Source organism: Lissotriton helveticus, chromosome 11, assembly GCF_964261635.1.
Source record: "Lissotriton helveticus chromosome 11, aLisHel1.1, whole genome shotgun sequence".
Classification (NCBI taxonomy): Eukaryota; Metazoa; Chordata; class Amphibia; order Caudata; family Salamandridae; genus Lissotriton; species Lissotriton helveticus.
In genome coordinates, this window is record NC_136072.1 from 814,732,851 (window position 1) to 814,754,894 (window position 22,044).

The following is a 22,044-nucleotide window of genomic DNA, read 5'->3' on the forward strand; positions in this document are numbered from 1 at the left end:
ATTGTAGCCTACACACCTAAACTTAATAAGCAATAGCCTCAGTATGTGCAAAACATGCAGTAGCAATATGCCATTAGAAGCTAGACAACACAGATTACTTCTTTCCTGAAAACTACAGACAAGACCCTGGAAACAACTACATTATTTACATTACGGCCTTAGACATCCTGCCTATTTCAAAACATAGTATTTATCATATTTGGTGGGTGCATGTGTTGTCAACAATGAAATAGGTGAACATGTTCCTCTGAGACAACAACCGTCTAACACCAGGGCCAGTTTTAGCACTGCTGGCGTCCGGTACGACACTCTACACCACTTCAGTCTATGCCTCTCTACTCTGCACCACTCTACGCTATGCCAGTGCACTATACCCCAATCCAGTCTGCTCCATCCCACTCTATGCCACTCTGCTCTGCAACACTGCACTCTAAGCTGCACTACTGCACTTCACTCTACGCTGAAAACAATCTACTCTGCGCCACTGCACTCTATGTGAGTCTAATTCACTCTGCACCACTCTATGCCACTGCACTCTGCTCCACCAACCTATGCTACTGCACTCTTCTCTGCACCACTCCACTCTACCCTGTATCACTCCACTCTATGCCACTTCACTGAAATAATCTAGTTTGCGCAACTGCACTCCATGCCTCTGCACTCTACGCCACACTACTCCACTCTGCGCCCCTCTATACCACTGCACTCTACAACACCACTGCCCTCTACGCCACTCTCCTCTAAACCACTGCACTCTATGACAATGCACTCATCACCACTTTAGTCTAAACCAATGCCCTCCACACCACTGCACTCTACATCATTTACTCAGCACCACTGCACTCTACGCCACTATACTCCACTCTGCAACACTCTATGCCACTGCACTCGAAGCCACTCTATTCCACTCTGCACCACTCTACTCTGTGCCACTCTACTCTGCCCCAATGTACCCCACGGCACTCTACTCTATGCTTCTCTACTCCACGCTGCGGCATTCTGTGCCACTCTGCTCTGAAAGACTGCAATCTGGGCCACTGAAAGTAATGCCACTCTTCTCTGCACAACTGTACTCTACACTACAGTAAGAAATGCCACTCTACGACATTGCACTCTATGTCACTGCACTCTACATCACTCTGTTGTACTCTGCACCACTTTACTCTACGCCACTGCTCTGAACGCCACTCGGCTCTATGCAATTTCACTCTACTCTAAAAAAATCTACTTTGCACCACTGTATTCTGCGCCACTGCACTCTACCATGTACCACTCCATGCCACTGCACTCTATGCCACTCTATTCTACATCACTGCATTTTACGTCAATGCACTCTACACCACTTTCCTCAAAACCAAATCAACACTACAAAACTGCACTCAATGGCAATATACACAACTGTACTTTACACCATGTCACTCTAGGCCACTCTATGACACTCCTCTCTAAAACACTACACTCTACGATACCCTGCTCTATGACGCTCTATTTAAATATACATTACTCCACTGTATGACACTCTACCCCACTCTACAACGCTCTACTCTACTCAATGCCACTCTACAACACTACTCCACTCTACAACTCTCTACGCACCTCTCTCTATGCCACTCCATGCCACTTTACTCCACTATATTCTACGACACACTACTCCACTCTTGCCCACTCCACTTTATGCAACTCCAATCTATGCCACTCCCCTTAATTCCACTTGACTCTAAAACATTCTATTCCATTCCAATCTTCTACACTACTACACTTAATGCCCTTCCACTCTATGACAATCTATTCTGCTCTACTCTACTCCACTCTACTCTACTACACTCTGCTCCGCTATACATAGCACCTTCTACACCACCCCACTCTGCTCTGCACCACTCCATGGTACTCTATGCCACTCCATGAAACTTAACTCCACTCTGACACGCTATGCTACTCAAGTCCACTCCACTCCCTCTACGACACTCCACGTCACTCCACGCCAATCAACTCTATGCCATAACACTCGACTCCTCCACTTTACGGCACTCAACTCCACACCACTCTCCTTAACCCTACTAACCTTTGGCCATGCTAAACAGCACCATGTTGGTTGATGTACAACATGGCTAAAACATATTGGCAAAGCTAATAGCTCTTGCATAGGCAAGAACTATTGACTTTGCCAATGTTTGTGTTAGAGTAGAATCCTGGTTGGGAGTTATTTGCAACCTAACACCTAGAAGGCAATGCAATTGAGGGGAAACAATGGCACACGGCGTGTTATCACTTCAAAAGTACTTACGTTTTTAAGTACTTAAGTGATTTGGAGGCAGGTTTTTTAATTTGTGCAACCCCTATATGTAAGAGATATGCATGCACTGTAAAACTGCCATATCAGTATGTATGAGTATTTACATGAATAACGATTTAATTAGCATTTGCTAATTATTTTCATTGAATACTTATATAGGGCTACTCATCCCAATGTAGGGTGTCAGAGCACTTTCTATCACACTCACACATTATAAATTGACAATAAATCATGCAACTGTGTAGTGTGAATCAATGCACAGGAAGATACCTAAGACAAAGCGGGTTTCAAGGTGTAGGAGTCACACATTTTCTTTACTGTTGGGATTATATGCTCAGATTGTGTGGAAGGGGGAAACACAAAGTCAGGATTTAAAACGTAACGCAATGCTTGGTGTTTCCCTTTATTACTACCCAAAGAAACTGTTTTTAAAGGCATTATAATAAGAGCCTGGAAAACCTCAATAACATTTTTAACCAATGTCTTTCAGTTTGCATGCAGGTCCTTGATGCCGGTTCATAGCTCATTGTGCAATATTGGAAGGATTGCAATTTATGAGCTGCAAGTAATAAAAGGATCTCTGTGTCAAAGGCAGTGACCCTCTTACCCAAATACATAAGATAATAATCTGCCATCTGCATGTTACATGATGTGCTTTCCAGAGGACGCAATAACCCTCTATGCTACTTTATGAGTCAAAACAAACTGTAACTAAACAAAACACAGATCTCTCCAGCAAGTGTCTTAACCACTAGAGTTTTCTTATTACCATTAATATTATGTCTTGAGATGCACTGGGCAGACAAAGCTCTCTGCACAGATACTTTAACCCCATAAGATATGTTAAAATACAGCCTATGAAAGCAGTTAAGACAGAACAGATTATTGTCACGTTTCTCCTTGGTGCCAATGTATTTGTGATAGAGTTTCTTTTAAAAATAAATGTCTAAATTGACTATCAGACTGCTGTTTATGACTCCCTCCTTGTGACGCAATCCTCTTTTTGTTACTCATCTTGACCCCCAATTTATGTGTTCCCAGGTGAAGTGTTTCCAATTCCAGCACTGCCACAGATGTTCTCTTTTTTCTGCCAAATGATGATTCAGATCCTGCTTCTCTCGCACTCCAAGAATTCCAAACTCAAGGCCTTGGCCTGGATACCATTTTGTTTTTTTAATCTTTAGAGTTGTGTTTTTATCTGTCACCCATGTCTTTCTTCTGCTTGGGTGACATTAATCCATGCATGTTATGTCAACGACCAGTTGCAGCAGCTAACCTGCATTAACCGCTGTTTCTCTTGCTTGTCGAAAAGCATTGGGTGCGAGCCTGCACTCAGTGTGATACCATCAGTACAAGGTCTTTCCAGAACCACCTGGCCTACCGGTAGAGTAAGAGAACATGGACCCTACAGAATACGCTGGATTGTATCCTTAGAAGAAGCATCACGAGGTGAAGACGGGGCTTGAGCCACCGGACACTGCACAGGATACCATATATGCCAGTGTGATAGTGAGGAACCCTGTTGTAAATGAAGTGAAGTGCTGGTAGCCAGATAATCCAGTAGCCAGCAGTGTGAGTTATAAGAAGAGGTTTATTACGACTCAGTTACAGTCAGTTCCAGGTAACTGGTACGATGGTAAGTAAGCTGTTAAGTAAGCCTCTCCAACTGTTCACTCATCCAAGCACAACCACTCTCAACATTCTAAATGACCTTACACACTGGCTGAGCAGCAAGGAGCAGAACACTAGGGAAGAATGTATTGCAGACCGCACTGGATAAAACACATCTTCTCCCTTTAGAGAACAAAAGAAATATCAACGGATGCAAGATAGGCATACCACGTAAGGATAATACCTGGAAAAATGAATGCAAGATAGAAACAATGCATACATCAATAGTTAGAAAAATTATCAACATATGCAAAATGGAAATCCTGCATAAACCTAAAACATAACCCCTAAAGAAAGGGTAAAAGCCAATAGGGGTGCAACCACATGACATTCTTCTACACTCTCTGCATAAATACAATGCAGAACTAACGATATCATGGAATGCAACGCATGTATCCCTGCAACTTACCCCAGGAAATCTTCACAAAAGGTATCTCCCCAAACCCATGCACATTCCCACACAAATAGAGTCTCCTTAAAGGTTATAGTCCATGCCTTGCCCATTCCCATGCACAAGGAATCTTCACACTGGATGTCTCTCAACCCACACCGCCACACTCACACTGCATCTTTGCACTGGGTGTCCCTCAACCCACACCGCCACACTCACACAGCATCTTTGCACTGGGTGTCCCTCAACCCACATCGCCACACTCACATGGCATCTTCGCACTGGATGTCTCTCAACCCACACCGCCACACACACACTGCATCTTTGCACTGGGTGTCTCTCAACCCACATCGCCACACTCACATGGCATCTTCGCACTGGCTGTATCTCAACCCACGCCACCACATACATAGGGCATCTCTGCACTTGTAGTCTCTCAGCCCACATCGCCACACTCACATGGCATCTTCCCACAGGGTATCTTTCAGCCCTCATTCCCACACACAGGGAATCTTCGCAGAACTAACAACAACATGGTAACACATTAGGACCAATATTTCACATAACGGAACACGGTCACCCTTCAGGAACAAGGATACCCTTTATTCAGGTCTCACATAAGGACCAACCTCACAACACGGTCTCACAATTGTACCAATGATTCTCATAAAAGATCACACCTCGAGACCATAGCATTTTTTCAAACAAATACATAGTTAAACATATGTCTCAACAGCAGCAGGCATCGCCAACATAAGCATAACATTCCCCATTCCAAATACAGCAATAAACATTAATCCCAGCAGCGGCAGGCATTGTCATAAAAGAAAATGCCTCTTCAAGTGTCTCAACACAATGCTCCTTGCGGATACTTGCTTCCTAATGAGCACCGGTTTGTAGGGTTTAAACCGTTAATTCTCCTCAGCATAGCAGTCACATGTGTTCTGCCGGCCGCAGTGTTTTTTAAAGTCATAATTTCTCCTCATGCTCACATGGGTTCCAATGCGTACAGAATCCCCACTGTGTGCCCAAAATTACATACACTGCTTACAGTGAACACGCTATAATTGGCACGCAGCTGCCTGTAAGCTGCACATGGCTACACCAGCCGCGATGCAGTGCACACAACGAAATTCGTTTTATTTATTTATATGTTTCCTTACCTGCTAAAGTCCGTAATCCATACATTACAACCCCCCACCCTGCCCCTCCCCCTCCCCACGTCACCGCCCGGCCGGTACTCCCACTACCGGCCGCGGCTGGGCTACACTAGTCCCATTCTGGTATTTTCCTGTTCTTTGTGACATCAGTTGATATGTGACACAGCAACACTGCCTGACGCCGCTCGCACTCTGGTCTATTTTCACCTTTTTATGACCTCGATAGGGCACACAGATGTCAGCTTCTCCGCACACGGCCATGACCATTCCACTCAAGAGAAGCCTTCACCCTCATGTTCTGCGTTCTAGAGTGTATTGTGTATTCTAATTCTAAGAGATTGTTGCTGCTGTGTTTGAGGAGCAATAAAGGTGATATGCATAATATTGGCCTCCGGGCCTTGCCATAAAATGCTCACGCTTCAAACCACGCACATCATTCAAAAGAAAATACTCAGCCAGACTTCAGGTGCGCGTCCTAGGCAACTATTTTTTTTATGCACAAAAAATAAACGCCTTACACCTCCCATGGCCTGCTCCCACCTCTGACTGCTCATCAGAATGTGGGGGTTCCACACTGGAAATAGAGCGTCCCCTCACAGTCCTCAAAGTAGCTTTAAACCTAAGCGCCAACTACTGTGACCACAACATGCCTGTGCCCAGACCTGCTACACACAAGGTGGGGCAAAATTCAGGCATCTAAAGTAAATCCTGGTGGCAGCAGGCATACAGCAAAACTGGCCCATGTGCACTCACCACCTGTATGATGCAGCCAATTCTTCCTTACAGGCTTAAACTCTTTGTCTTGATAATCCTCTTAGTTTCTTCTGCAGTTCTCTTTGTGTGCGGGATCATCTTTACAATTTCCTCTAGTTTCTCCTTAGTTTCTTGTTCTGCACACGTGGTTTGTTTCCTTTGTGGCCAGCGTTGCAAACAGAGTGAAGTGCTTGTAGCCAGATAATCCAGTAGCCAGTGTGAGATATACGAAGAGGTTTATTAAGACTCAGTTACAGTCCATCCCAGGTAACTGGTACGATGGTAAGGAAACTGTTGAGTAAGCCCCACCAGGAGCTGCATCCTGCTGCTCAGCCCACTTACTACAACTGTTCACTCATCCAAGCACAAACACTCTCAACAGTCTAAATGACCTCAGACACTGGCTGAGCAGCAAGGAGCAGAGCACTAGTGAAGAATGCATTGCATAATATACAGGATACAAGACCCCTTCGGCAGCCACCCTCCTGTGTCTTCTGGTTACCCTCACTGACCCTACGGAAGTGGCATCACTACCCCAGAGGGAGGTAATCCACATGACGCAATACAGGGTAATATGGTCAAATACCTGGGAACCAAGGGCCAACCCCTCCCAAGCCTCCCCCCTGCCGTGTAGAGTCTGCTGCACCATCATGCATTGCCAAGACCTTCTGTGTGCAGATGTTGCAAGCAGTCACTGCACAGAGTTGCAGGTTCTCTCTGTCAAGCTTGACTTTCAATGCCTATCTCCAGGCTCCATGTCTACACAGTTGGGCCTATCTCCTATGAAGATGGCAGTTGAAAGGTGATAGACCCTGGCTATCTCCACTCCCTCACAAAACACAAGGTAAAAGAGAAAGAAGACACCAACAGCCACAGTCACACCACTGAGCAAGCCTCTTAGAACAGCTGATTGCATGAGTCTTGTCAGGAGGTTGCCTGGCCCTGGACACTCACACCAATCACGCTCTTCTGATTTATCAGTCCAGGAGCAGATATACCCAAATCCATCCTCCCTCTCAGCCGTGTGCAGGCCTTGCCTAAATAACGGAAAAGGTAAAGGTGCTAGCATGGGTATCGTTTAGGGAGTTATTTATCAAATCTGGACTTAATATCCCAATCTGTACGTAATATCACAAAATGAAGATAAATTGAGTTAAACTTAAGTCAAAAAGTCAAATCATTGAAAATGTGAATTGATCGGAAACAAGCAATCCAGGCATACACACTCATAAATCAAAATGAATTGTTCTGTATTATTGGTGTCGAGTAGTAATCAAAGCTATAGAGTACATAAAATATATACAACCCAACATATATTAATCAGGTATAAATCCAATAGGTTATGGTCTTATTTTAACACTATAGATTAATGTATGTAAAGGCCACTCTCTTGGTCTTGGTATTTTTGTCTCTTGTTTCAATAATAAGTGAGACCATCCGCAGAACCATATATGTAAGAAGAGTTTCAAGATGACCCAAAAAGGAAGACAAATGCTGGTGGCACAAATCGGATTAATAAAACTTTTTAAGATACATTACTGGTATAAATAGGTGCACTTGGAATACAGATCACAATTTCAACTGGTTTGTGGTTATTTGTTAGCTTGTGTGGGGGCGCACAGAAAAGAAGTCGAAGAAAGATGTCGATTTAAGTATGTGAAAGAGTCCTTTATTAAATATTGTTAATTTTTAAAAGCAGTCACAATGCAATTAGCAAAACAGTCAGCCAACGCGTTTCACTCCCTACCAGGGAGTTTCTTCAGGGCGAGATGAAAGTACAACCGGTAACGCGTACGTGGATCCTCCAAAGTCGTGAAAAAATGACGTGTAAGGGTTCCTCAGTCCAAGCCAACGTGGCCTAAGCAGTTTAGTAGTCCTACTCTTAGTCTCCCTGCTTATTCAGTTATACTGTTTCCGATTTTTCGTTTTTCAACTTAGAATATCCGTGGACCTTAGCAACACCTCTCAATATATGTTACAAGGATCCCTTAGTTATAAATGTCACGCTCCGGCACCGTGAATTCGGGTGAGGAAGCCGTATCAGTTCCTTTTCCCACAGTAAGGAATTGGTTCAAAAATTGTGAACCTCTAAAATTTCCTCTTCAGCGCCACAGTTTCGGCATGGATGGTCCTAAGGCTGGTTTGTGGTTATGAAGAGCTCCACTGATTCAGTCAAGCAGGAGCAACTGCTATTGTCGAGCGTAACAGCAACATTGGTAACTATGAGATCATACCCAGGTTCTCAATTAATTCTGAAGCTTATAAAGCGCATGGTTACACTTACCAGTGTGTCCCCGCGCTGAATAAACCACTGAGGAACCCGTCCTGGCCTGTTCCTCTGAGGCGCCCAACTCCAGGGCACCCCCCTGGTGAAGCCAGGCATCCTTATGGATTAGGGCCGGTGTGGAGACTAAGCAAGCTATTGCCCAGAGTTGCAGCGTAGGACCCCATGATTAGAGTAGGCACCGTGCAGAGAATTATCGGGTCCGCGAACATTTGAGCTCAAGACCCTGCCGCAACACATTTGAGCTCAAGACCCTGCCGCAACGGGAATTGAACCCTGGTCCCGGGTCAGACCTCTGCATCAGGGTCTGCCGCTCTAATCATTGAGCCACACTCCTCCACCAAGGCCACACACCTCTCAAGGGGCTATTGGGTTGCCCATCCTTTTTGCTGTAACTTGTCCTCAGTCCTTAGCTCAGGTTCCTTCCTGGATGCTCTGACTGCAATACACTGCTAATCCATCCTTGCCTGTCCTGCTTTCCCAGGCACAGCTCCTACTGAGCATGATGCACCTCCAGAGGATAGCCTTGCTGTCTCAACTGTTACTACTTGTCTCGTTCCCCCTGCTGTCCAAGTTGGTTTGTGGATGCTCAAGTGGAAGCCTTCAGGTAAGAGCACTACTTCTGTGGATCTGTCTCCAAGCTTTCTCCTTGCAAGAAGTCTTACTTGGGGGACCTGTACACTAGCTCACACACTGATCTGGGGGCTAGTACCCACAACCGCGAGGAGTGGCACCAGCCAGGTGCTAGCGTATAGTTATGGCCAAGGCTTTGGAAGTGATGCCCCTTGTTCCCTGCTGGTGAACGAGGGCATCTGTGCACTGGTGGCTGCAACAGCACCTCTGCTGAAGACAACCCCAGCCATAGATCCAGATTCTGAGAAGGACAAGAGTGAAGCTCCAAAAAACAGTCCTATCTTTATCTCCTGAGCGCAGTCTGTTGTAGGGATTGCGTCTTCCTGGAAAGACAAGATGTTGCTTTCCCACATGTGCAAGGAGGTGAAATGTACTTTGAGACTTAGGGCACAAAAATGTACTAGTCCTGTTGTCATGTAAATTAGCAGCTTTCACATTATTCACATTATTTGAAATCTAATAAATTGCTTCACCCTAGTCAGTCTGATTTTCGCTGCAAGTATAACATGGAAACTGCGTTACTGGAGGTGTATGAATTTATCAAATGTTCATTGGATGGGGGAAACGCTGTTGGTGATTTTATTGGATCTTTCCGCAGCGTTTGACACTGTGTCATATTCCCTGCTTCTTCAATGCCTGCAGTCCATTGGAATGGGTAGATTAGCTCCAGATTGGAATAAATATTTCCTTGAGAGCAGAGGTTTATCTCTGTTGTTAGCTCCCTTCTCCTTTGGGTCATAGTCTCTGTCAGTGGGTGTTCCTCAGGGCTTGGGTTTGAGCCCTAAGCTTTTGAGTGTTAATCTGGCATCCCTGGTGGCCCTGGTGGAATCTTTTGGTGCTACGGTGAGCTCCTATGCTGATGACACACAGCTTCTCTTCTCCTTTAGTAAGGGGATGGAGGTAGATTGTGGCGCTCTCAAGCCGTGTCTTCCAGCCATTTTTGAATGGATGTGTCTTAACCATTTGATACGTAACAGGGACAAGACGATGGTTCTTCTATTTGGTTCCTTTCAGCACAATTGGTGGTCTGCCTAATAAAGACCTTCCCCACCTATTCCTTCAGAGGCGGTAAAAAATCCTGGGATCAAAATTAGTTATTTTTTCGCAAGTGTCCTCAGTAGTGGGAACCTGCTTTGGCCTACTTCATGTATTTAAGAGATTTGAGCAGTTTCTCCCTTTGACTACTCGGATAACAGTTGCCCATGCCATCTAGGCTGGACTTTGCCATTGTTCTCTACCTCGGCATTCCGGACCACTTGATCAAGGGACTGCAGATTGTTCAGAATGCTGCTGCCCGCCTCAGTCTAAAACTTCAATTAAGAACATATGTAACCCCATACTTGATGTCTCTTCACTGGTTACCAGTAAAGAAGCATATTCTTTGTAAATCTTAAGTATTGATTCATAGGGTGTCTTTTGGTGTAGGCGTCAATATTTGGAAGCCAGAGTACAACATTATGTTCCTGTCAGAGTGTTGCGATCATCTCAAGAAGTCTTGGCTGTGGTTCAAGAGCGAGGCAAGCTAGAAGGGCAGTTGTACTTTCTCTTTTCTTGCTACCATCACTTGGAACAAGCTCCAGTTTGAACTTAAGTCCATTTCATCGGAGCCCTTGTTTAGGAAAAGGCTCAAGGCTTGGCTATTTGAACAGTCATAACTTTCTGAAACTTAAACTCATGAATTCTGAGTGCCAGGATACTCCTCGGAGCAGCCGTGCACTTTAGAAGTTCTAGATCATAGCTCTTCTTGAGATAGGCCAATGTGAAAGCCATCATGTCCAGCAATAGGCTGCATCTGTGGCACAAGGTTGACAGCTACGGTTCCTTGGTACCAAACTATGCCCAGGAGCACAAATTCATACTCAACTGTGGCTCAGAGCAAAATTGGATGACTTAGGATCTCTTGTCACTGCTGCCACGACCTTGTTTTTTTTACTGAATTTTATATAGCACAAACTTGACCCGAAGGTATCAGGTATCAGAGCGCTTTACATAAAAGCACTTTTAAATATGTGAGTTCAGACTAAAAGTTGAACAAAACTATCATTTTTAATAAGCATTTTAGTCAGTTATCGAAGTGGGGGGTCTGAAGGGCACGACTTGCCCATACTTTTTTAATTTTAGAAAACCAGTTCCCCTACTTCTTGTGAAAAACCAACCGACCCAGGACGGTTCATTCCGAGAGGTGAAATGCTTTAGTTAAGAGTAAAGCAGGGAGTCTAATGTGCTGTGAAACCGAGGGAGACACAGACAGTTAAACAAGCCTTCTTCCCAGGGTGCCTTCTTGCCTGAAAGAAATGTAAATGGGAACAACTGATGGGTACTGGCTTTATTTGAGGGTATCACATGAAGCTTCCTAATGAGACATATTTATTCTGTCTGAGTGGTGTTGCTAGGGAGTTACCAACTGAGCTGTGAAATGTGTGCTCTCAAAGGACAGTTATAAAGAAAATTGCACTATGTACAGTCTGAGTATTACTAAAATCTATATTTTGGAAGCACTTTTTACCTTAAACCTGTTTGTGTATTTTGTAGTAGCCTTATACTGTGTGCAATGCAACCTTGCTTTGTCACAGACTGGTACTTCATAACACTAAAAATACACAAGTTACTATTCTCCACTGCACCAACCAGGATTCAGTTATCTGGCTCTCTGGTGCAGTGCATTAATTAATAGAAGTGTGATAATGTACAATAGTTCATTTTGTACTGATAAACGTTAGTTGCATTTAATTTACATTTAAGCTGTGCATTATTTTATATGTAGTTACCTGAAGGTGAAAGACCAAAAAAAGTTAGGGAATATTTTGTTTTTTATACTCCCCCCTACGCTTACTCATGCGTGCAGCATCACAGTTTTCATACTTTTTTTAATGCACTTCGACCACAGTGCAGTGATATAATATGACCTTCTAAAGTCAAAGCTTCCACATGTTTAAGAAATACACATTATTCAATTTTGAAGAGAATTTATCCTATTTTACATGATATTTGTGGCATGATTTACATAGAAAATATTTTCAGGTTTGGCTTGTGCACGGGCTCAATGATTCGGGTCAGGTCTCTGGCTCGGTCCTGGCTCGGTTCTGGCTCGGCTCTCCCTGCTAAATTGTTGGCTCGCCCACCTCTGCGAAGGGTGATTAATGGCGCCCCTTCGCAATTAGCGGAGACCGTTTGTCACTTCCACATGCCACATCCACAGCGCATATTAACACAACCTACTTTTCACAAACATAGATTAATGCGCTGCAGTGCATTTCAGTGCGGTGAGGCGGACCACCTCACTAAAATGCATTAGTCTAACGCTTGATGCGTGGTATTTGGCAGGGCTGACAACAAATCATACACGACACACACGTGCAATTGACGCATGTTGAGGTAACAGTTCTCATATGCTGCACGTACACACGCTTCACTTACACCATACATTTATATTCCACATACTGTTCACAAAGCATGATTGCACACGCCCATCTATCTGGGGCAAAGCACACACATGCAGTACACATAAATCACAGACACATACAAACAATTGTTTATAGATAAATAGCACACAAAGTGAGCATAGACTGCACACGGATCTAACAGTGCACAGGAACAACCCGCTCAAGTAAAAGCCTCACAGCACCCACCCTGCATACGCACTCACGCGCGCACCGTTTCATTGATGCATCAGCTGGTCCCTCCCCAGAGCCAGCCTCCCTCCTCCTCTTTTTCCCATCCGCGGCAGAGCGGAGCTATGACTACACACACGGAAAGTGTCTCGCGCACACTGCACGAGCCGGAGCCGCGTGCAGGCGAGAGGAAGGGTCGGTGCTCAGCCCGCAGCTGTGTGCAGGTGAGTGATGAATGTCAGGTGGGGTGAATGGGCCCGTCCACTGAGCTGTGTGCAGAGGGGAACCTGCACTTCACTCTTGAGCTGTACACAAGGGTGGGGCATTCTTCGCAGCCACTTTTACCCCATCCAAAAGGACTAGCGACTCCCTCTTTCCCCTCTTTGCGGTCTGTAAAAGAGGAGTCCTGCTCACTGCAGCTACAGCAGCACGTTCAGCTATTAAAATGCAAATCCAGGCACCTGAGCAGCCCTGTAAGTGCGTCTGAAAACCATGCTGGGCACAAGTCCTGGAAATATCCACTTAGTGTTTATTTCTTCTATTTAGCCTGGCTCAAAGCACTAACACATTTGCCCAGGGTCAAACGATTAAATTAGTAGACTGAAGACTGCACGCTGCTGATTGCTGTAAACCACTGTACTACATTTCGGTGAACAGCATGAGATTTGGTACATTCCCTCTCCCCCAGGTAATATAGATCCCATTTTTAAGCACATGATTAATTGCAGCTTTTACAGTGATTCTAAATACTTACGATTTTCCCAAAATGGGAGCTGAAGGAATACGTTTAAAAAGTAATTGCCCAAGAGTGCACAGTTTGGCCAAATGGGAGGTCAGGATGGAAAATAATGTCTCCTTGTTCATTAGGGGGCAGTGATTCTGATGGCAATGCCAATGGGGCTGACCAGGGCAGCACAGCTGTGTCGTAGGCCCTGCCTCGCTTTTTAACACAGTGTTTATGTCTGGCACAGTTAGAAGCGGTAAAGCTGAGATTAAATGTCGAGTGTGCTCGTCCATGGCTAAAACGTACCCGCTGGAACTGGTCTTGTGGCAGTAGGTGGTTACCGGGCAGCATGCTGCTAGATACCGATATTTTCCACTGGTGTTACAAAGTTTAGGACTATTTCATTCCATTTGGGTACCAGAGCCTTTCATTTTCCAAACTTGTCTCACAACAGTTACAATAGGAAGACGTGAAGACTTTACTCCTGGGGGTGGTAAATTACAATATGAACAATAATGACACCCAATAGTTCTATCGCCAGTTTATGTGTATCTTTTAAGATGGCCTGATTTAGATGAGCGGGATTTAGACTGAAACCCCAAAAATGAGCTGCACGACTCATCACCCAGCGAACATTTTCTGCTAACGCAGCGTGCGAAAGGGCTTATTTACAAGCCCCTTGCGCCACAGTTGCGTCACTTTTAACATGGGCAAAAGTGACACATAGGCGGCGCAAGGGGCTTGTAAATAGGCCCCGTGGTGTCTCTCTGCGTGCACGCAGTGTGTGCAGGAGTAGACATGGGAAGCTCTGTGTCTAAGCGCTGAACCCAGTTAGATGAGCAGGAAGAATACTCCGAGCAGTGTATACATGAGCTGAGTGCAAGTGACGGGTAGGGCTTGTACAGTGTTGTGCACTGTTGTCTACAGCTGAGAGGCAAGATGCATACTTGCTCCGTGACCAGCCCTACCCTTGAAACGCAAATTACCACCTCGCTACATCCCGTTTTATACCCGAGGAGGAGCGGGGGCATTTTAAGGATTTTCGGGGCCCTGGACCAAACGCATTTGGGGGCCCCTGTTCAGAACAGCTTTGATTTTATGATCCAGTCTCAGCTCTTTCATGCCCTCTTTGGCCAGGTCACTGACAGTGCACAAGCGCACTCATCCAAATTATAAATGTGTTTACATCTAATATTCAGGGACAGTGACTTGTGTTTTCAATATTTAGCACAGCAGCAGCTCACTAATATTACTGCAAATAATGTCAGTGACACCCTCCCATTTCTAATATGTGAGGTCCTGTTTCGATTAAAAAGAACGTATGTTTTAATGGATGTTGCATGAAATATAAAAACATTTCTCTGCAAAATGTCTGTAATAGACTCTCACACATCACCTACATTAAAAATAAATGAAAACAGTAAGATGTATTAATGGTCGTCCGGGCAAGACTCTGCAGAGCACAGGTGGCTCTATGGGGTGGGGGGGGGGTTGGGGTTTGGGGTGTATAAGGCTGAGGCCCTGGGCCAGACCTCACTTTGCCCATGCCTTAAAACGTCTCTGGGGAGGAGTCCTTTCCAATCATGTTTTAACGCCATCTTAATACGCTCTACTTCTAAGCACTCCAGTTAATACCGGAGAATAGGTGGCACTGGCAGGCATTTGTGAATTACCCAGTGTTAATCCAAGTGTCACTGTGGGGACAGGGGTGAAACTATCTATACCTTTACTCTGTGTGAACATAGTTTCCATCCAATGCACGAGGCGGCCTTGGTGATAACCCCTGTAGACCTCATCACACTGCTACAGGGGTTTGACCCCAGTGGGATCATAACGCGGACCCATGGATACAGCAGTGATTCGATTATTGGGCCGAGTCGGGAAAGCAGGGTTGGAGGTTACTCGAGTTGTGTTGTGGTGATTTATCACAATTTACAGCAGTTTTGAATTGCCAGTGCCATCCAATGTGCCCAGTTTCCTACTGGTTTTGACAAATAGGTCGGGTGGGCTTAGGGGCGGGTGCGACTGGTGCTGTGGCACTGGGTGCTGACCTGGAGGGGTGTGCTGTGTTTAGCAATAACTGAAGATTTGAAAGCACCTGCTGCAGAGTTACTTGTGCGCCCAGCTTTCCGGCAGCAATAAAAATGATTGGAGTTTTTTGTGTAATGGCAGTTTTGAGTCACTAAAATAGCGCAGAGGGTTAATATGCCTGCTGCAAAGATCTGCATTTTATGTGGAAAGCTAAGTGGATTAGTAAAGCCAGCGCTCTAAAACAAATGAAATGTATGTGAGAGAGAGGGGGGCTGTGGAGAGATGAGGGGCACTTTTGCAGGGTGGTAGTGAGGGTATCCCACGAAGGGTGCCAGAAAAGATTGCCGCAGCGGGCGCCACCAGCGCTAAATCTATCCATGCAAACAGTCATAACGAAGTCTCCAACTTTACTCTTGGTTGCTGCATAGTATCAGCTCTTTGTGTTTGCAAGGACCGTATTTGTAATCCATCAAGCACACTGACTTCCATTCTTACCAAGCATGTAGTTCTCCTCTGCTAAAAAGGCCCTCTCTAGGGCTGAGTGCAGCGTGAACGAACCTTCGAGCTCATCCAGCCTCTCCTTGTACTACCTGCGTCATAAATCATTCACAGTTTTTTATTCGGGCTGTCGATTTCAATTCTTCTGGAAATGTAGCTTTCGAACTGGGTGCTGCCCTCAGGTGGCCTCCCGCCCCGGATGATACATAATACTCTAGAAGTGGGCTGGCCCCAGACATGATTGCAGCACTTCAGGTCGGATGTCTGCAGCTGCACCGAGTATTCAGTACTAGGCTCGAGACTGGACACCGTGCTCCAGATGTGGCCTCCTGGACTGGGTGTAGCACGCCACCAGAGTTAGACTGGGACCCTAAAAAAAAAGTTGCCCTCATTTGCATATTGGCTTTCTTCAAAACACTGTTTGGCCCATTTTTATTAAAGATAAGGGGGGGGGGGGTGGTACAAACAAATGCACGGATTCGTTTACACTGGTGACTAAAAACAAGTGAGGCCACTTCTGCTCAGGCCCCCTGCCTCGCTGGGTATGCATACATTAATGGGCCGCCCCTGCGAGAGAAAGAGACACCTCTGCCTGTTGCTAAATGTGAGGTAATGAGCGCCCATCTGCCTCCAGAAAGGCCACTCAGACACCCACTGGGCCGTGGCTATATCCAAATAACAGTGACACCGCCCAAATCTACCCCCCAGACTGCTCCAAAAAGCTGTCTACATTTGGAACTCAGCACCGGCCCCTCGGGCATTGCCCGAGTGCCCGCATTACCAATCCGACGCTGCACGCCACGTGGCACATTAAACTGGGCACAGCCCTCTGGTTGTGGGTTTCAATAAGGGACACACCACTCTAGGCCAAGCGCCCAGAAATGTAAATGTTACTTCCGAAACTGGGTGCAATATTCCAGTTGTGACTGTGAACTGGACACAAAGGGTTTGGGCTTCTGAAGGAATCTGTTACCCAAGATGCCAAAATCCAGATTTGGCCTCCAGAATAGTCGTCTTTGCTACCTCGTAACTGGTTTTGGCATCCAACGTCACTTCCATTTTTTTCCAGCGCAGCACCGGCCAAGTACAGTTTTGTTATGCTTAGACAGCTTATCTGTTATTTGGAGGAACACTTTTTTTTTGTTAATTGCATTGCTTCATGCTTGTGTCAGTGCTCGGCACAAGTCTGTGTCGTCTCCCCACCCCCACCCGCCTGTCGCTCCTTGTTTGTTCTTTAGTTTTTTTCATTAGCACTGTTTTGTTTATTTGGCACAGGGAGTCTGTTTTTAGCTTCTTTTAAAGATACATAAAAAGGTGTCTAGTCAGTACTTACACAGATTCTGCCCTCAAGCCTGATTGTAGCCCCCGACTTTATACAGACATCGTTGCTACCTTTCTGCGGCTGATGCTTGGCTGAACAGCGCTTTATCAAGGGAGCTTGCAGAGTCCTTTGTGACCCTAAGCCTCAGAATCCTAGCAGTTCTTGGATCCTCACGGAACTATCTAAGCTCCTTCCTGACCATGAAGCACCCTCTTCATCTGAGCCATTCTGGAATCCGGACTTTCAAAGGCCTTGTTGTCACCCAGAGAGTGTGTGCCTACAAACAGATCATGGTCCACTTCCTGGAGAATGATGCCGTGCCAGAATTGCATTGGGGTGTCAGAGGCTACAAGCATCTTGCATTAGTGTAGTATTCACTGTTAAGCTCTACATGGGCTCTTTATACTTTATCTGGCAACATATGGCCTGTTCCAACCTTTTGGTGAGGAGCCCCTTCCACTTCCCCAGTTGGAACTTACAGTTGCAACAGTCTCATGAGATTTTGGATGGTGAACTTACGGCTGGACTTTTTCCATCAGTCCTGTGGGGAAAGATTAGATTTGTCTTTTCACATCAACGTGCAAAAAAGGGTATCTTGGACTTGAAAGTACAGTGGCTAGTACCAAGGTAGTAATGATCCATACAGTCAATATGACGGGTCCCTTTCATAAGAAAGCAGAGAGGCGCTCTCTGCACACCGCTTCTCCAGATAGCTCTAGAACTGTGAGAGTGGACAAACACCCAAGGTCTGTTCTTACAAGTAGACCACACTGCTGGGGCTTTGGCATAGTACTCTACTTCTGTTCTTTGGATCAGGACCCTAAATATATTCTGTGCCTCAGTACTCCGGTTCTGTCTTTGTGATCCATACTCGTGTTCTTTTACTTTGGTTCTGTACCACGGATCAGTACTATGGTCTGCACTTTAGATCAGAACTCGGGTTTAGTACTTTGTATCAATGCACACGTTCTGTTCTTCGGGTCAGTACTGTAATTCCGTATTTTGGGTCGGTACTGAGGCGCTGTTCCTCTGCCTACCTCTGTTCTTTTTAGTTAGTATTTTTGGCTCAGCAGTCTGCGCTCCGGTTATTTTCCACGCCGCATGGTTTCCCCCACGTGCCCCCTGACGAAGCTCTCTTCGGCTCCGCGTCGTGGAAAGTACATCCCTCACCGGGTCGCGGTTCTGAATTGTTGGCAGGTGTGGGCGGCTCCCGGGGCCGGGTGGCGCTCCGTGACGTCAGCAGAGCGCCCCCGAGGGAGGAAAGCACGGGTTGAGAGTGGGACCTGACGTCTAAGAGCTTCCTACTGCCCCCCCGGGGAGCCACCGTCATCATCACTCCCAGCACCGTGTTATTACAGCTCGTTACCGCAGCCTCGCGCCTCAGACTTCCACCTGAGACTTCCACCTGAGACCCGAGCGTCGCAGCCAGAGGTGATATGGGGTTTCTCTGTACACCACGAGAGCGAAGGGCCCCTCCCCGCACAGAGAGCCAGAGACCCGGCGCAGATACCCCCAGAGGCAGGGATTCAAACGTGGCAAACCCTGCCAGACCCTATTAGCTCTTACAACACTGACTTTTTGAGACGGGTCCCTGCAGGGTCCGTTATTCATGTCCTTACTTGACAGGCAATAACACAGATCGATTTCTCCTGTTTACATTTCTTATTTTTCTTCATCTTGCATTCACTATGAGGGTTTGCTTTTTTCCAGGTGTTGTGTTTCTGTAGTTTTTGTATGGGGCACTGGAGTCTTGTGTAGTGCATACTGTGAACTGAGTCACCTCTCTATATGTCTGAGTGAGTTCAGGGTGTGGGTGGGTGCTCATGTTTGGGCAAATTTAAGAGTTCTGGAGTTGGGGCTAAAGGCAGAATGAGGTTCTCACAGAGCATATTAGTGGGAGACAGAGGTGTTCAGACCAGTGCTTATCCATAATTTGGCCTCTCTGCAGAGCGTACTGAGCAACGTTCCAGTTGTAATTATTATTTTAAGTGAAGGTGTGTGAATGTGATATAGGCACCTGCTGAAATATTGGCAGTGCCAATGGAAAAGGAAATGATGTGTTTACAGGTGAGAAGAGAGAGTGTGTAAGTGTGAGGGGGGGGGGTGTCGAAGTGGAGGCAATACAAGGAAGTACATGAAAAGGACACAGTAAAAAGACAGCGGTGAAGAGGAAGGAGATAATGTGTGAGATGTGCAGATGGAGCGCTCCAGAGTCTAACACTGTGAGAGGTTCCAGAAAAAAGTGCATTTAAGGGGAGAGCAGGAGTGATTGAGACACTTCGGAGACTTCTACCCCTCCACAGACGTTGGTTAGTCAAGTCACAGTCTCATCAGATTTCAAACCTTTTCAGTTCAATTTATTCATACCAGAACCATTATTGCAAAGTCATTTATCTGAAGCAGCTAACAAGCATTGGCAAAGCCAATAGGCCTGGCTTGTTTTAGGTGTATGTACCTTTCGTGCAATGTCTTGATGCCACCAAATACTGTTTTGGTGGCACACTTTGTGATGACAGAATTTTAGATCACATGTTTTGAGCCAGGCTTTTAATTACAAAGACCATGTCTAAAGAATTCCTACATATGCTTCTTTTGCCAAGCTCCTTCTAGCGACCCCCCCCCCTCCCTTTTCATGCCACATAAAGCTTAGGCCAGAGGCACACGAACAGCTAGACACACAGAAGAACTTTCCCCTGCCAGCCACTGGCGCGTGTCCCTTGCAAAACAGCCATCGGCATGGGAGGCCGGCTCGATACAACCTGAGACATGCAAAGCAATTTCCTTATATCCACAGGCAGTGTGGGACCCCCAAACACAGCCAGAGACCCGCGATGCAATGTCTCTACTCTCAGGATATAAAAGCCAGATGTGGGCACTCTATACAGATAGACATAACAGTACACGCTCTCTCCATAGTCTTAAGCCCCTCCCCTTTCTTGCAAGCATTATGCAAGAATTGGGTGTATGTATGACACACTGTTTCCATGTGATTGGCTTACATTTCAGACTCACTCTAAGGGTTTAAGGGTAAGTTTGACAATACGGCCAGGGCCAGACTTGTCCGTGATTGTGAGAAAGTCATTGAAAGGATCATACTGTAGCTTTTCTTTGCTGACAACCTCCCTTGGTCCATGTTCAATGAAATGTGCCTTTTGCTAGTGCCGTATAGAATATATATGACTGATAAATCTTCACCTGGAGTATTCCATTCAGTTCTGGATGTTACACACAGAGACACAGAGTGAAGTGTCTAGTTCTTGGGGCCTTATCTGATCTGTGGTGCCCAATTTTGGAGGCACCATCTGGACTATTATCCAGTTCTAGAGGTCTCACCGTGAGTCTTGTGTCCAGTTCTGGGGGTCTCACATTGAGTTATGCCAACTTCAAGGGGGCTCATTAAGAGGACTGTGTCTCGATCTGGAGAGCATTTCTAGAGTATTGTCTGAAGTGCATATATCCTCATCTGAAATTTTGTTTCTAATTTTGATAGCATTATCTGGTGTCATGCTGTGACTTTCGGAAGCAGCGTGTGGAGTATGCTGTTCGGTTCTGCAAGACGCATCAATAATATTGTGTCTAGTTCTGGAGGTTCCATCAAGTACTGTGCACTTGGGCCCAGATGTAGGTAAATCTAATTTACAGACTCTAGAATACCGAATTTTACCGATTCGGTATTCTAGATTCAGTAAATCAGATGTAGGTAAAAATTCGGTAATTTTTACCGAATCTGTATGATTCGGTAATTACCAAATCGGTATTTACCGATTCGGTAATTGCCATTGATTCCTATGGGCCTACAGGCCCATAGGAATCAATGTCATTTACCGAATTGGTAAATACCGATTCGGTAAACTTACCGATTTTGCAAGGGTGACAGGGTGTCACTTTGACACCCTCTTGCACCCCTGATTTTGGCTTGTGTGCCATGTGGCACGCATACATGCCTCAAGGGCATGTATGTGTGTCACATGGCACAGGTGTACATGCACAGATGTGCATGTACACAGGTATTCGTTATTTACCATGCAATAGAATTACATGGTAAATAACGAATCTGTAATGGCCTGTGGCACTGTTTTCAGTGCCACCTACATCTGGATTTACCGATTCGGTATATTTACTGATTCGGTATTTTACAGAATCGGTAAATTTACCGAATCGGTAAATTTACAGATTCTGTAAATTTGAAGGCCCCTACATCTCCATTTGCAAATACCGGTCGGTAACGGCCGAAATCGGCCGTTACCGACCAGTATTTGCCGACCTACATCTGGCCCCTAGTTCTCGAGGCTTCATCTTGAGTATTGTATATTGTCAAATTTGGATGCCTCATTTGCGTTGATGTGTCTAATTCTAGAGGGCTGACCTGGAGTAGTGTATATCCCATTCTCGGGGTCCTAACTGATGTTTTTTGCCCAGTACAGGAGGCCTCCTCTGGAGTATTCTTAGTATTTCTGGTGGCTTCTTCTGGACACATGTATCTGGTTTAGAAGACTTCCTACCCAGAACAGTGTCACGGTGAAGGCCAGCTCTGTTGTAATGTATCTAACTATATAGGCCTCATCTGGAGTACCTTATCCATGTCTGGTCTCCATTTCTGGAGAGCATATTGAAGCGAGTAGGATACTACAAGCACCTTATTCATACTCTATTTAGTTATCTAGAATGTAATAC

The 22,044-nt window shown here is 45.6% G+C and overlaps 1 protein-coding gene across 2 annotated transcripts in view; it reads left to right on the forward strand.

The window, feature by feature from the left end:
* Positions 1-12,936: 12,936 nt before the first annotated feature.
* The window catches only part of LOC144792076 (heparan sulfate glucosamine 3-O-sulfotransferase 1-like), a 45,609-nt gene continuing 36,501 nt past the window's right edge, over positions 12,937-22,044 (forward strand). The window contains exon 1 of one of the 2 annotated variants that reach the window (XM_078666926.1): positions 12,937-13,020. The gene's annotated coding sequence lies outside the window, so the exon portion shown is untranslated. The remainder of the gene's footprint in view (positions 13,021-22,044) is intronic. The other variant, XM_078666927.1, reaches the window with a different exon arrangement.